This window comes from Arachis stenosperma, chromosome 9 (assembly GCF_014773155.1).
Source record: "Arachis stenosperma cultivar V10309 chromosome 9, arast.V10309.gnm1.PFL2, whole genome shotgun sequence".
In the NCBI taxonomy this organism is placed as follows: Eukaryota; Viridiplantae; Streptophyta; class Magnoliopsida; order Fabales; family Fabaceae; genus Arachis; species Arachis stenosperma.
Window position 1 is genome coordinate 120,996,125 of NC_080385.1, and position 16,127 is coordinate 121,012,251.

Consider the following 16,127-nt stretch of genomic DNA (forward strand, 5'->3'; position numbering starts at 1 on the left):
CTCCGTGGGATCGACCCTTACTCACGTAAGGTATTACTTGGACGACCCAGTGCACTTGCTGGTTAGTTGTGCGGGATTGCAAAAGTGTGATTGCAATTTCGTGCACCACCCATGCGAAACACAGATGACGCGGATGCGTGACTGACGCGACCGCGTGGAAGAGCAAAACTCTAGATGACGCGACCGCGTGACCCACGCAGACGCGTGATGTACGTGATTTGCAAAAATTACAGAAGTCGGCCCCAGCAACTGCTAGACCCTTTTTGGTCCAGATCCAAGCCCAGAGAACACAGATTAAAGGCTATAAATTGGGGAATCCATCCATTCATCGATATACTAGATACAACATACATTCATACATAGTTTTAGGATTTAGATGTAGTTTTTAGAGAGAGAAATGTTCTCTCCTCTCTCTTAGGATTTAGGATTAGGATTCCTCTTAAAAGATTTAGGATTTCTTCTTCTCAATTTCCAAGTTCAATGTTCTTTTTATTTTCCCAATTTGACTTATGAACTTTTCCATGTTGGATTTGATTTCTTTTATTAATATTTGAGGTATTTCAGACATATGACTTTTATTTAGTTTCTTATATTCTTGGTTCTAGTTGATTAATTGGTGACTCTTGAGTTATGAAACTCATCGTGATTGATAATTGTTATCTTTGCTGATTGATTTATATTCCTATAACTCTAGTCTTTCCTTAGGAGTTGACTAGGACTTTAGGTGTTAAATTGATTTATCCACTTGACTTACCTTCATAGTTAGGGGTTGACTTAGTGGGAGAAAAAAATATAATTCTCATCATCATTGATAAGGATAACTAGGATAGGACTTCTAATTTTCATACTTTGCCAAGAGTTTTTCTTTGCTAATTGATTTAATTCCCTGCAATCTATTTTTCTTATTCAAACCTTTCAAAACCCAAAAATACTATTTTTCATAACCAATAATAAATCATACTTCCCTACAATTCCTTGAGAAGACAACCCGAGGTTTGAATACTTCAGTTAATTATTTTTATTGGGTTTGTTACTTGTGACAACCAAACATTTGTACGAAAGGATTTTCTGTTGGTTTAGAAGTTGTACTTACAACGCGATTATATTTGTGAATTTCTTTACCGAGAGGAAATCCGATCGTCAAAATGGTGCCGTTGCCGGGGAATTGAAAATGTGTGCCTTATTATTGGTTCTTGTAAATATTTTTTCTTTTTACCTGTTTATTTGTTTTTGTTTTCCCTTCTTAATTCTAACAACTACCATGAGTTCTCACCCCCCTCGCTTTGAGTTTGGTTCTAATTTTGTTGAAAGGAATGGGAGCTATAACAGGAATATGCATCAAGGCCTAAGCAATCAAAGATGGATGGAGCCAAGAGGATATGATCAACCCTTTAGGCAACAACACATTCCAAGATATCATGGACGAAGACCATTCTACAATGCATACTAGGATGATAGATATGGTGGACCCCCTCGTAATTACAAACAAGCCCCACCCTATGCTTATGAACCATCCTCTCAACATAGCTTTGAACCACCACACTCACAAGCTTCCTTTCTCCATTCACCACCGTATGATCCTTATTCACCCCAATGCCAATCCAATTACTCCCAAGAACCACCACTTTCGTATGCACCATGTCCATATTCATCGACCCAAGAATCACGGGCTCGCTTCGAAGAATCAGTAGATCAATTTCATGCAACCCTTCATCAACTGGAGCAAGCAATAAATCAATTATCTTTTAGACGTTTGGACACTCAAGGAATCCCCATGACTTCATGTGGAGAATCTAATGAAGAACGTAGCATGAAGGAGAGACTAGAAACTCCAGTAGACAGTAAGGAGCATGACCTTGTTCTGGAACAATTGGAGGAAGCTGTCATTGTAGAAGAAGAAGAGTTGATTAAAGACTTAGGAGACGCTGAACCTCCATGGGAATCCAGAGTTGCGGAGAATTCCGTCAAGGACGTTACAATTGATGCTAAGGAGGATAGTGCACAACCCCCAAAGCAGCTATCTTATAAAGAACTGGACGGAATAACCCAAGACACAAGTTTCCTTGATGATGATAATCACAAGTCAAGTTCTCTTAGTAATGAACTTGCATCCGCAAGTGAATTCTTTGAGATAGAAGAATCTTCCCCAAGTGAATACGAAGATAATGCAGAGGTAGACTTTTCTCAACCTCCCAATTATGACTCAAGTGATGAGGAAGATATCAAAGATTTTGATCAAGACATGGTTGAAATTGAAGAAGTTTGCAAAGAAGTGAAGGAATTCACAAAAGACCACAAGGGAGTAGAGCTTGCAAAACCACTGGAAACACCTATCCCAAGGCCATTACCGCCCAATACAAGGGAAATGACTAGCACTCAGAGCTGGTATGCGAGATTCAATGAGGTTTCACACTTCAATTTGAGGTGTGATGAGCGGATAATTTATACGCTTTTTGGCATTGTTTTTAGGTAGTTTTTAGTAAGTTCAAGCTACTTTTAGGGATGTTTTCATTAGTTTTTATGTTAAATTCAAATTTCTGGACTTTACTATGAGTTTGTGTGTTTTTCTGTGATTTCAGGTAATTTCTGGCTGAAATTGAGGGACTTGAGCAAAACTCTGATAGGAGGCTGACAAAGGACTGGTGATGCTGTTGGAATCTGACCTCCCTACACTCGAAATTGATTTTCTGGAGCTACAGAACTTCAAATGGCGCGCTCTTAACGGCGTTGGAAAGTAGACATCCAGAGCTTTCTAGCAATACATAATAGTCCATACTTTATTCGGGAATTGATGACGTAAACTGGCGCTCAACGCCAGTTCCATGTTGCTGTCTGGAGTAAAACGCCAGAAACATGTCACGACCCGGAGTTGAACGCCCAAAACACGTTACAACTTGGCGTTCAACTCCAATAGAAGCCTCAGCTCGTGGATAGATCAAGCTCAGCCCAAACATACACCAAGTGGGCCCCGGAAGTGGATTTATGCATCAATTACTTACTTCTGTAAACCTTAGTAGCTAATTTATTATAAATAGAACTTTTTACTAGTATATTAGTTGTCTTTTGACCACGTTACATCTTTGGTCTCAGTTTTGTTTAATTCTTCATCTTAGGAGACTATTGATCACGTTTTGGGGGCTGGCCATTCGGCCATGCCTGAACCTTTCACTTATGTATTTTCAACGGTGGAGTTTCTACACACTATAGATTAAGGGTGTGGAGCTCTGCTGTACCTCAAGTTTCAATACAATTACTATTATTTTCTATTCAATTCTCCTTATTCTTATTCCAAGATATACGTTACACTTCAACTTGATGAATGTGATGATCCATGACACTCATCATCATTCTCACCTATGAACGCGCGTGACTGACAACCACTTCCGTTCTACCTTAGGCTGGGTGCATATCTCTTAGATTCCCTAACAGAATCTTCGTGGTATAAGCTAGATAGATGGCGGCATTCATGGGAATCCGAAAAGTCTAACCTTGTCTGTGGTATTCCGAGTAGGATTCCGGGAATCCAGAAAGTCTAACCTTGTCTGTGGTATTCCGAGTAGGATTCTGGGATTGAATGACTGTGACGAGCTTCAAACTCCTGAAGGCTGGGCGTTAGTAACAGACGCAAAAGAATCAAGGGATTCTATTCCAACCTGATTGAGAACCGACAGATGATTAGCCGTGCTGTGACAGAGCATAGGACCATCTTCACTAAGAGGATGGGATGTAGCCATTGACAACGGTGATGCCCTACATACAGCTTGCCATGGAAAGGAGTAAGAAGGATTGGATGAATGTAATAAGAAAGTAGAGATTCGAGAGGAGCACAGCATCTACATATACCTATCTGAAATTCCCACCATAGAATTATATGAGTAACTATTTACTATTTTATTTTCTGTTTATTATTTATTTTCGAACTTATCATAAACCATTTAATCTGCCTAACTGAGATTTACAAGGTGACCATAGCTTGCTTCATACCAACAATCTCTGTGGGATCGACCCTTACTCACGTAAGGTATTACTTGGATGACCCAGTACACTTGCTGGTTAAGTTGAACGGAGTTGTGTCCACACATAGCAAAAAGCCACTAAATAAATCTCATGCAAATACAAAGAGAATGAATCACAATTTCGTCCACCAAGTTTTTGGCGCCGTTGCCGGGGATTGTTCGAGTATGAACAACTGACGGTTCATCTTGTTGCTCAGATTAGGTAATTTTCTTTTCAAAATCTTTCAAAAAATCTTTTTCAAAATTTTCTTTTCTTTTTCGTTTTTTTCCAAAAATACTTTCGAAAAAAAATAATAAAAATACAAAAAAATTATAAAAGCATAAAAAAATTCAAAAAAATATTTTGTGTTTCTTGTTTGAGTTTTGAGTCAATTTTTAAGTTTGGTGTCAATTGCATGCTTTAAAAATTTTTTCTTGTATTTTTCGAAAATTCATATATTCATGGTGTTCTTTATGATCTTCAAGTTGTTCTTGACAAGTCTTCTTGTTTGATCTTGATGTTTTCTTATTTTGTGTTGTTTGTTGTTTTTCATATGCATTTTTTGTTGGTTAGAGTCCATGCATTAAAGATTTCTAAGTTTGGTGTCTTGCATGTTTTCTTTGCATAAAAAATTTTTCAAAAATATGTTCTTGATGTCCATCATGATCTTCAAAGTGTTCTTGGTGTTCATCTTGACATTCATAGTGTTCTTGCATGCATTAAGTGTTTTGATCCAAAATTTTCATGTTTTGGGTCATATTTGTGTTTTTCTCTCTCATCATTAAAAATTCAAAAATAAAAAATATCTTTTCCTTATTTTTCTCATAATTTTCGAAAATTTGAGTTGACTTAGTCAAAAATTTTCAAAATTAGTTGTTTTTTACAAGTCAAGTCAATTTTTCAAATTTTAAAAATCTTATCTTTTCAAAATCTTTTTCAAAAAATCATATCTTTTTCAATTTTTCCTTTTTTTTCGAAAAATTCAAAAAAAAAAAAATCTTTTTTCAAAATATTTTCAAAATCTTTTTCTTATCTTTATATCAAATTTTCGAAAACTCACTAACAATTAATGTGATTGATTTAAAAATTTGAAGTTTGTTACTTTCTTGTTAAGAAAGGTTCAATCTTTAAGTTCTAGAATCTTATCTTGTAGTTTCTTGTTAGTGAAGTAAGTAATTTTAAATTTTTGAATTAAATCTTTTTATCTTTTATCTTATCTTTTTCAATAATTTTATCTTTTTCAAAATTTGATTTCAAAATATCTTATCTAACTTCTTATCTTCTTATCTTTTCAAATTTGATTTTAATATCTTTTTCAACTAACTCTTTGACTTTGTGTTTGTTTCTTATCTTTTTCAAAACCACCTAACTACTTTTCCCTCTCTAATTTTCAAAAATATCTCATCTCTTTTTCAAAAACTCTTTTTGTTTTATAATTTTAATCTTAACTTATCTCTAATTTTCGAAAATTACTAACCCCTTTTTAAAATTATTTTCGAATTTTCTATCTCTTCTCTCTTATTCTATTTAATTATTTATTTACTAACACTTCTCTTCACCTCTCTTCATCTAAATATCCGAACCCACTCTTCTTCACTCTTCTCCCTTTTTTTTTCTACTAACATAAAGGAATCTCTATACTGTGACATAGAGGATTCCTCTTTCTTTTCTTGTTTTCTTCTCTTTCATATGAGCAGGAACAAGGACAAAAGCACTCTTGTTGAAGCTGATCCTGAACCTGAAAGGACTTTGAAGAGGAAACTAAGAGAAGCTAAATTACAACAATCCAGAAGTAATCTTTCAGAAATTTTCGAACAAGAGAAGGAGATGGCAGCCGAACCCAATAATGATAATGCAAGAAGGATGCTTGGTGACTTTACCAAACCCACGTCCAAATTTGATGGAAGAAGCATCTCCATTCCTGCCATTGGAGCAAACAATTTTGAGCTGAAACCTCAGCTAGTTGCCTTAATGCAACAAAACTGCAAGTTCTATGGACTTCCATCTGAAGATCCTTATCAGTTTTTAACTGAGTTCTTGCAGATCTGTGAGACTGTTAAGACGAATGGAGTAGATCCTGAAGTCTACAGGCTCATGCTTTTCCCTTTTGCTGTAAGAGACAAAGCTAGAATATGGTTGGATTCACAACCTAAGGATAGCCTGGACTCCTGGGAGAAGCTGGTCACGGCCTTCTTGGATAAATTCTTTCCTCCTCAAAAGCTGAGCAAGCTTAGAGTGGATGTTCAGACCTTCAAACAAAAAGATGGTGAATCCCTCTATGAAGCTTGGGAAAGATACAAACAGTTGACCAAAAGGTGTCCATCTGACATATTTTCAGAATGGACCATATTAGATATATTCTATTATGGTCTATCTGAGTTTTCAAAAATGTCATTGGACCATTCTGCAGGTGGATCCATCCACCTAAAGAAAATACCTGCAGAAGCTCAAGAACTCATTGACATGGTTGTAAATAACCAATTCATGTACACTTCTGAGAGGAATTCCGTGAATAATGGGACACCTCAGAGGAAGGGAGTTCTTGAAATTGATGCTCTGAATACCATATTGGCTCAGAACAAAGTGTTGACTCAGCAAGTCAACATGATCTCTCAAGTCTGAATGGATGGCAAAATGCATCCAACAGTACTAAAGAGGCAGCTTCTGAAGAAGCTTATGATCCTGAGAACCCTGCAATGGCAGAGGTTAATTACATGGGTGAACTTTATGGAAACACCTATAATTCATCATGGAGAAATCATCCAAATTTCTCATGGAAGGATCAACAAAAGCCTCAACAAGGTTTTAACAATGGTAGACGCAATAGGCTAAGCAATAGCAAGCCTTTTCCATCATATTCTCAGCAACAGACAGAGAATTCTGAACAAAACACTTCTGATTTAGCTAATCTAGTTTCTGATCTGTCAAAAGCCACTTTCAGTTTCATGAGTGAAATAAGATCCTTCATCAAAAATCTGGAGGCACAAGTGGGCCAGCTGAGTAAGAAAGTCATTAAAGCTCCTCCCAGCATTCTCCCAAGCAATACAGAAGAGAATCCAAAAGGAGAGTGCAAGGCCATTGATGTGATCAATATGGCCGAATGCACAAGGGAGGAGAAGGACAAAAATCCTAGTGAGGAAGACCTCCTGGGACGTCTCTCAAGCAAGAAGGAGTTTCCTATTAAGGATCCAAAGGAATTTGAGGCTCATATAGAGACCATAGAGATTCCATTAAATCTCCTTCTGCCATTCATGAGCTCTGAAGACTATCCTTCCTCTGAGGAGGATGAAGATGTGACTGGAGAGCAAGTTGCTCAATATTTAGGAGCTATCATGAAGCTAAATGCCAAGTTGTTTGGTAATAAGACTTGGGAAAGTGAACCTCCCTTGCTCATTAATGAACTAGATACCTGGATTCAGCAAATTTTACCTCAAAAGAGACAAGATCCTGGCAAGTTTTTAATACCTTGTACCATAGGCACCATGACCTTTGAAAAAGCTCTATGTGATATGGGGTCAGGGATAAATCTTATGCCACTCTCTGTAATGGAGAAGCTGGGGATCATTGAGGTACAACCTGCCTTGTTCTCATTACAATTGGCAGACAAGTCATTAAGACAAGCTTATGGAATAGTAGAGGACATGTTAGTAAAGGTTGAAGGCCTTTACATCCCTGCTGATTTCATAATCTTAGACACTGGGAAGGAAGAAGATGAGTGCATCATCCTTGGAAGACCTTTCCTAGCCACAGCAGGAGCTGTGATAGATGTCAACAGAGGTGAATTAGTCCTTCAATTGAATGGGGACTACCTTGTGATTAAGGCACATGGCCATCCCTCTGTGACAAAAGAGAGTAAACATGAAAAGCTTCTCTCAGTTCAGAGTCAAGAAGAGCCCCCACAGTCAAACTCTAAGTTTGGTGTTGGGAGGCCACAACCAAACACTAAGTTTGGTGTTAAGACCCCATATCCAAACTCTAAGTTTGGTGTTGGGGCTATACAATATTGACCTGATCACCTGTGAGGCTCCATGAGAGCCCACTGTCAAGCTAATGACATTAAAAGAGCGCTTGTTGGGAGGCAACCCAATTTTATTTATCTAATTTCTATTTTATTTTATTTTATTGTTATTTTATGTTTTATTAGGTACATGATCATGTGGAGTCACGAAAAAAAAATATAAAAATTAAAAACAGAATCAAAAACAGCAGAAGAAAAATCACATCTTGGAGGGAGGACAGACTGGCGTTCAACGGCAGTAAGGAGCATCTGGCTGGCGTTCAACGCCAGAACAGAGCATGAATCTGGCGCTGAACGCTAGAAACAAGCAACATTCTGGCGTTTGAACGCCAGGAATGTGCCTTGAGAAAAGCTGGCACTGAACGCCAGTAACAAGCATGGAACTGGCGTCCAACGCCAGAAACATGCTACACATGGGTGTTGAACGCCCAGAACATGCTACACATGGGCGTTGAACGCCCAGAACGTGCATCACCTCGGCGTTTAAACACCAGAATGGTATGCAAAGGCATTTTGCATGCCTATTTGGTGCAGGGATGTAATTCCTTGACACCTCAGGATCTGTGGACCCCACGGGATCACCTCAAGATCTGTGGACCCCACAGGATCATCTTTGAATCTGTGGACCCCACAGGATCCCCACCTAACATATTCCCACCTTACCTCCTAATCCTATAACACTCTTCCCCATATCACACTTCCCAACAACTTCAATCTCTCTTCCCAATTACCCCCTTCACCACTTACATCCATCCACTCTTCCCCATAAACCCCACCTACCTTCAAAATTCAAAACCACTTTCCCACCCAATCCCACCCTAAATGACCGAAACTACACCCTCTCCCTTCCCTATATATACCCTTCCATTCTACTTCATTTTCACACAACACAAACCCCCTCTTCTACACCTTGGCCGAAACACCATCTCCCGCTCTCCTCCATATTTTCTTCTTCTTCTTCTTCTCTTCTTTCTTCTCTTGCTCGAGGGAGAGCAATATTTTAAGTTTAGTGTGGTAAAAGCATAAGATTTTTGTTTTTCCATTACCATCAATGGCACCTAAGGCCGGAGAATCCTCTAGAAAAGGAAAAGGGAAGACAAAAGCTTCCACCTCCGAGTCATGGGAGATGGAAATATTCATCTCCAAAAGCCATCAAGACCACTTCTATGATGTTGTGGCAAAGAAGAAGGTGATCCCTGAGGTCCCTTTCAAGCTCAAGAAAAATGAGTATCCGGAGATCCGAAGAAGAGGTTGGGAATTCCTAACCAACCCCATGCAACAAGTCAGAATCTTAATGGTTCAAGAGTTCTATGCCAATGCATGGATCACTAGGAACCATGATCAAAGTATGAACCCGAGTCCAAAGAATTATCTCACAATGGTTCCGGGGAATTACTTAGATTTTAGTCCGAAAAATGTGAGGTTGGCATTCCACTTGCCCATGATGCAAGGAGATGTACACCCCTACACTAGAAGGGTCAACTTTAATCAAAGGTTGAACCAAGTCCTAATGGACATATGTGTGGAAGGAGCTCAATGGAAAAGAGACTCCAAAGGCAAGCCAGTTCAACTAAGAAGACTGGACCTCAAGCCTGTGGCTAGAGGATGGTTGGAGTTCATTCAACGCTCCATTATTCCCACTAGCAACCGATATGAAGTTACTGTGGATCGGGCCATCATGATTCATAGCATCATGATTGGAGAGGAAGTAGAAGTTCATGAAGTCATCTCTAATGAAATTTACAAAATAGCCGAAAAGCCCTCCACCATGGCAAGGCTAGCTTTTCCTCACTTTATTTGCCATCTATGTTACTCAGCTGGAGTTATCATAGAAGGAGACATCCCCATTGAAGAGGATAAGCCCATCACCAAGAAGAGGATGGAGCAAGCAAGAGAGACCCTCCACGGATCTCAAGAGATGCATGAGGAAGCTCATCATCAAGAAATCCCTGGGATGCCTCAAGGGATGCACTTTCCTCCCAACAACTATTGGGAATAACTCAACACTTCCTTAGAAGATTTGAGCTACAATGTGGAACAATTAAGGGTGGAACATCATGAGCACTCCATCATTCTTCATGAAATAAGAGAAGATCAAAGAGCAATGAGGGAGGAGCAACAAAGGCAAGGAAGGGACATAGAAGAGCTTAAGGACATTGTTGGTCCTTCAAGAAGAAGACACCACTAAGGTGGATTCATTCCTTGTTCTTATTTCTTTCTGCTTTTTGTTTTTTTATGTTGTGTTCATTTATGTTTTGTGTCTGTACTTCATGATGATTAGTGTTTAGTAACTATGTCTTAAAGTTATGAATAATTCCATTAATCCTTCACCTTTCTTAAATGAAAAATGTTTTTAATTCAAAAGAACAAGAAGTACATAAATTTCGAAAATTGTCCTTGAATTTAATTTAATTATATTGATGTGGTGACAATACTTTTTGTTTTCTGAATGAATGCTTGAACAAGTGCATATTTTTGATCTTGTTGTTTATGAATGTTAAAACTGTTGGCTCTTGAAAGAATGATGAACAAAGAGAAATGTTATTGATGATCTGAAAAATCAATGAAATTGATTCTTGAAGCAAGAAAAAGCAGTGAAAAAGCAAAGGCTTGCGAAAAAAATAATAGAAAAAGAAAAAGCAAGCAGAAAAATCCAATAGCCCTTAAAACCAAAAGGCAAGGGTAAAAAGGATCCAAGGCTTTGAGCATCAATGGATAGGAGGGCCCAAGGAAATAAAATCCAGGCCTAAGCGGCTAAATCAAAGCTGTCCCTAACCATGTGCTTGTGTCATGCAAGTCCAAGTGAAAAGCTTGAGACTGAGTGGTTAAAGTCGTGATCCAAAGCAAAAGAGTGTGCTTAAGAGCTCTGGACACCACTAACTGGGGACTCTAGCAAAGCTGAGTCACAATCTGAAAAGGTTCACCCAGTTATGTGTCTGTGGCATTTATGTATCCGGTGGTAATACTGGAAAATAAAGTGCTTAGGGCCACAACCAAGACTCATAAGTAGCTGTGTTCAAGAATCAACATACTTAACTAGGAGAATCAATAACACTATCTGAAATTCTAAGTTCCTAGAGATGCCAATCATTCTAAGCTTCAAAGGAAAAAGTGAGCTGTCAAAACTGTTCAGAAGCAAAAAGCTACAAGTCCCGCTCATCTAATTAGAATTTAATATTCATTGATATTTTGGAATTTATAGTATATTCTCTTCTTTTTATCCTATTTGATTTTCAGTTGCTTGGGGACAAGCAACAATTTAAGTTTGGTGTTGTGATGAGCGGATAATTTATACGCTTTTTGGCATTGTTTTTAGGTAGTTTTTATTAAGTTCAAGCTACTTTTAGGGATGTTTTCATTAGTTTTTATGTTAAATTCACATTTCGGGACTTTACTATGAGTTTGTGTGTTTTTCTGTGATTTCAGGTAATTTCTGGCTGAAATTGAGGGACTTGAGCAAAACTCTGATAGGAGGCTGACAAAGGACTGCTGATGTTGTTGGAATCTGACCTCCCTACACTCGAAATGACGTTTCTGGAGCTACAGAACTCCAAATGGTGCGCTCTCAACGGTGTTGGAAAGTAGATATCCAGAGCTTTCCAGCAATATATAATAGTCTACACTTTATTCGGGAATTGACGACGTAAACTGGCGCTCAATGCCAGTTCCATGTTGTTGTCTGGAGTAAAACGCCAGAAACATGTCACGACCCGGAGTTGAACGCCCAAAACACGTTACAACTTGGCGTTCAACTCCAATAGAAGCCTCAGCTCGTGGATAGATCAAGCTCAGCCCAAACATACACCAAGTGGGCCCCGAAAGTGGATTTATGCATCAATTACTTACTTTTGTAAACCCTAGTAGCTAATTTATTATAAATAGAACTTTTTACTAGTGTATTAGTTGTCTTTTGACCACGTTACATCTTTGGTCTCAGTTTTGTTTAATTCTTCATCTTAGGAGACTATTGATCACGTTTTGGGGGCTGGCCATTCGGCCATGCCTGAACCTTTCACTTATGTATTTTCAACGGTGGAGTTTCTACACACCATAGATTAAGGGTGTGGAGCTCTGCTGTACCTCAAGTTTCAATACAATTACTATTATTTTCTATTCAATTCTCCTTATTCTTATTCCAAGATATACGTTACACTTCAACTTGATGAATGTGATGATCCATGACACTCATCATCATTCTCACCTATGAACGCGCGTGACTGACAACCACTTCCGTTCTACCTTAGGCTGGGTGCATATCTCTTAGATTCCCCAACAGAATCTTCGTGGTATAAGCTAGATAGATGGCGGCATTCATGGGAATCCGAAAAGTCTAACCTTGTCTATGGTATTCTGAGTAGGATTCTGGGATTGAATGACTGTGACGAGCTTCAAACTCCTGAAGGCTGGGCGTTAGTGACAGACGCAAAAGAATCAAGGGATTCTATTCCAACCTGATTGAGAACCGACAGATGATTAGCCGTGCTGTGACAGAGCATAGGACCATCTTCACTGAGAGGATGGGATGTAGCCATTGACAACGGTGATGCCCTACATACAGCTTGCCATGGAAAGGAGTAAGAAGGATTGGATGAATGTAATAAGAAAGTAGAGATTCGAGAGGAGCACAGCATCTACATATACCTATCTGAAATTCCCACCATAGAATTATATGAGTAACTATTTACTATTTTATTTTCTGTTTATTATTTATTTTCGAACTTATCATAAACCATTTAATCTGCCTAACTGAGATTTACAAGGTGACCATAGCTTGCTTCATACCAACAATCTCTGTGGGATCGACCCTTACTCACGTAAGGTATTACTTGGTTGACCCAGTACACTTGCTGGTTAAGTTGAACGGAGTTGTGTCCACACATAGCAAAGAGCCACTAAATAAATCTCATGCAAATACAAAGAGAATGAATCACAATTTTGTCCACCAAGGTGTAAGGGTTGGTGTCAAGCTCAACTGAAAGGATCTCGGAAGCTGTTTGGTCGCTGCAGTGAGAATTTAGATTGCTCACCACCCAGCTGGAAAAATGCAGATCAAGATAAAGACGGGTGTAAAAGCAAAGTTTGGGATCCTGGAGTCTGTTCTAACATTCAGCACACTAGAAGCCTGAGAACCTGTTTGAAACTGATTAAGGACTTTACGTGCCTTGTTTGGGACCCCGAAGGCTGTTGGCATTCCAAACATTGGTGGAGATTTTTGGATGAATTCAAGCACAAGCCACCATAACAGGAAGCTCATCAAATGTCCAACTTAAGGACTTTAACTAAAAGTGCTAGGTGGGAGACAACCTACCATGGTATGATCGTTCCTTTTCCATTTTAGTATGTTTTTGAATTTTGATTGAACCTGGAATTGTGCATAACATTCATTGCATTCTGCATACTACATAAATAAAAAAAATTTCCCCCACACGAGCGCGCAGACCACGCGTGGGCGTGGAATGGAAATCGGCGTAAAGATCTAACGCCCAGAAAGTTGGGCCGGAATCGTGCGGCTGGTGTGCGTTTAGCACAAAACGGTGAACGCGTCGCTTGCACAACACTCATCCTACGCGAAAGCGTGAGCGACGCGTCCGTGTTGCATGGATATTATGGCCCCATAAATGGAAACAGAGAGTTGTGCCAAAACGACGCAGGAATTGTGCGTCTAGCACAATTCACAGCGACGCGTTCGTGTGCTTTATGCATCCGCGTTACTCATCTTTTACCCAACTTACGCAATCGCGTCAATCACGCGACCGCGTCAAACCCTTTTCACCCTAATCATGCGATCGCGTGCCCCACACGTTCGCGTGGATTTGAAATCACTTAACCCACCTACGCGAAACCTTACCCCTTCGCGTTATCCACCCCCTCCCCCTCTGCACTCGCATCCCCTCCTCCCCTCCACTTCTTCTCCTTTCTCCTCCACTGCCTGCCTCCACCGCGGCCACCCAAAACCGCCGCCACCACCCAGACCGAGCCACCACCCTCGCCCCCTTCTTCTCTTCCCTCACCCCCTCCTCCTCCACTCCCCTCCACCACTGCCCCTACCCGAACCTCCAACATCGCACCACCCCCATACCACTGACCACCACCCTCGCCCCCTTCTCCAATCCTTCTCCTCCTTCACCATGCACCATCCCCACAAACACAACCCTCTGCCACTGCCCCCATTTGAACCACTGTCATGCCACCACCGTGCCACCGCCGTGCGGCCACCAACGCCACTACTCCCCTCTCTATCTCAAATTCTGATCCTACCCACACCAGGTTCCGCCAAACACCGTTCCCTTTACTAGTTCATTAGTTAGTTAGTTGCATATTTTTCAGATTCTGGTCAAAAATAGGATAGTTAGAGATGCATGATCGTAGTGGACTCTAGGTGGTTAGGTAGCTAGGATGTGGTTAGTGGATTTAGGCCTGATAATTGCGCCGTTCTTGTTACCTGTTTTATCTATTTTGCAATTCTGATTTTGCTGTGATGATCATATTGTTCATATATTGTTCCTCTATATTTCATGCTGTTGTTACACTGTTCTTTCATGTTCATGTTATTTGTGTCTCTTTGCAGCATTATTTAACTTTATATGAATTGATTTTTCCTGCTGTTTATTTCCCGGAAACACCAAATTTTAGCCAGAATGCTGCCCAATTTTATGCAAATTGTTTCATTTTTACCCCATTCATGTATTGGTTTTGGCGATTTAAAATTTTGCACTACTTGGCTACAACCAAAACAATTCATGAATGCACGGGCTAGCTTTCTTATCTTTTTCTGGTTCCTTAGTTAATAAACTGCATTATTGATGATTTTATTTTAATTTGCACCTCTTGAATCTATCTGAATTGTCATCAATAAACTGATATCTTTGCTTGAATATGAGTTGATTGTTCTTTAAATTTGGGGATTTATTGTTAACTAGAAAACCCATCATCATGCCACTTACTTTAACTTTATTTTTACTCACTCACTGCCTCCACTTTCTTACTTCCTTTTTACCTATTTACCATTTTAACTTTCTAACTTCTCTTTTTACCTGACTACTTTAACTTTCTAACTCAGGGCATGATCATTATTTTTCCTATTTGACTTGAATTCCGCTTATCATATATTTTGGATTGTACTTTTTTCTTTTCAGACTTTTTCACTCGGATACACTCGAAAATGCACATATATTTAACTCATTTCATGCTTCTCTTGCTCTTTTGCCACTCTGTGCTTATATTACCATTATTCTATTTGCCTACTTATTTTCCTGCTTTTGTTCTTTAATTATATCCTGGAATTTCTGCTTTTTAGGATGTCTGACCCTCAAAGTAAAGGAAAAGGCAAAGCAACCACTGGCAAAAGGAAAAGAGGCGAATCCTCTATGACCATCCTTGGCATCTTGCATGATAATTCCTGGCGGGAGAAGAACTTTACCCCACAGAAAAAGGCTGATCAATTAGTACCTGCAGCTGACCCAGTAAAATTTGCAATTTTACTGTGAGCTAAGGTACCCAGTTTTTGCCACATCCAGGAACCTATACCTGGAAAGGACACTCAAAATTCCAGAATAACTCAAGCAATGCACTTCAGACCAAATTAAATAGAGATGCTAGTTCTTCTTGGAGAGAAACTTGACTGAGATCAACTCATTCTGGGTCAGAGAATTCTACTGTAACTACTTTAAAACATCCCTGGATGCGATACAGCTCAGAGGCAAACAAATTTTGGTTACTGAGGAAGCCATAGAAGACATCCTCTAGCTCCCATCTAAATCAGATTAGCCAGACGGTTACCAAAGGGCTGAAGAAGATATGAGATTCATGAGATTTGACTGGGATGCAGTGAAATAGGCTATAGCTCTTAATCCTACTGTTCCATGGGTCATGGAAAAGAGCACAGTGGTACCTAAAGGAATCAGATTAATATATCTGAATGATGAGGCTCGACTTTGGCAGTAAATTCTGAGTAACTACGTAATGTTGAGCACTCATGAGACAGAGGTGCCAGCTGCTATGATTACCCTCATCTAGTGTGTGATGGAGGGTAAGGACCTATATCTGTCCTGCTTCATCCGGTATTACATGGCCAGGGTCCATGTCAGAGGCACCCTCCCGTTTCCATTCCTGA

The 16,127-nt window shown here is 39.5% G+C and overlaps 1 non-coding gene across 1 annotated transcript; it reads right to left on the minus strand.

Annotated features, from left to right (window-relative positions):
• Positions 1 to 6,222: 6,222 nt before the first annotated feature.
• LOC130953334 (small nucleolar RNA R71) lies at positions 6,223 to 6,326 on the minus strand. Its single transcript, XR_009075504.1, has one exon. It is a non-coding gene; the product is annotated as a small nucleolar RNA R71 (small nucleolar RNA).
• Positions 6,327 to 16,127: the final 9,801 nt, after the last annotated feature.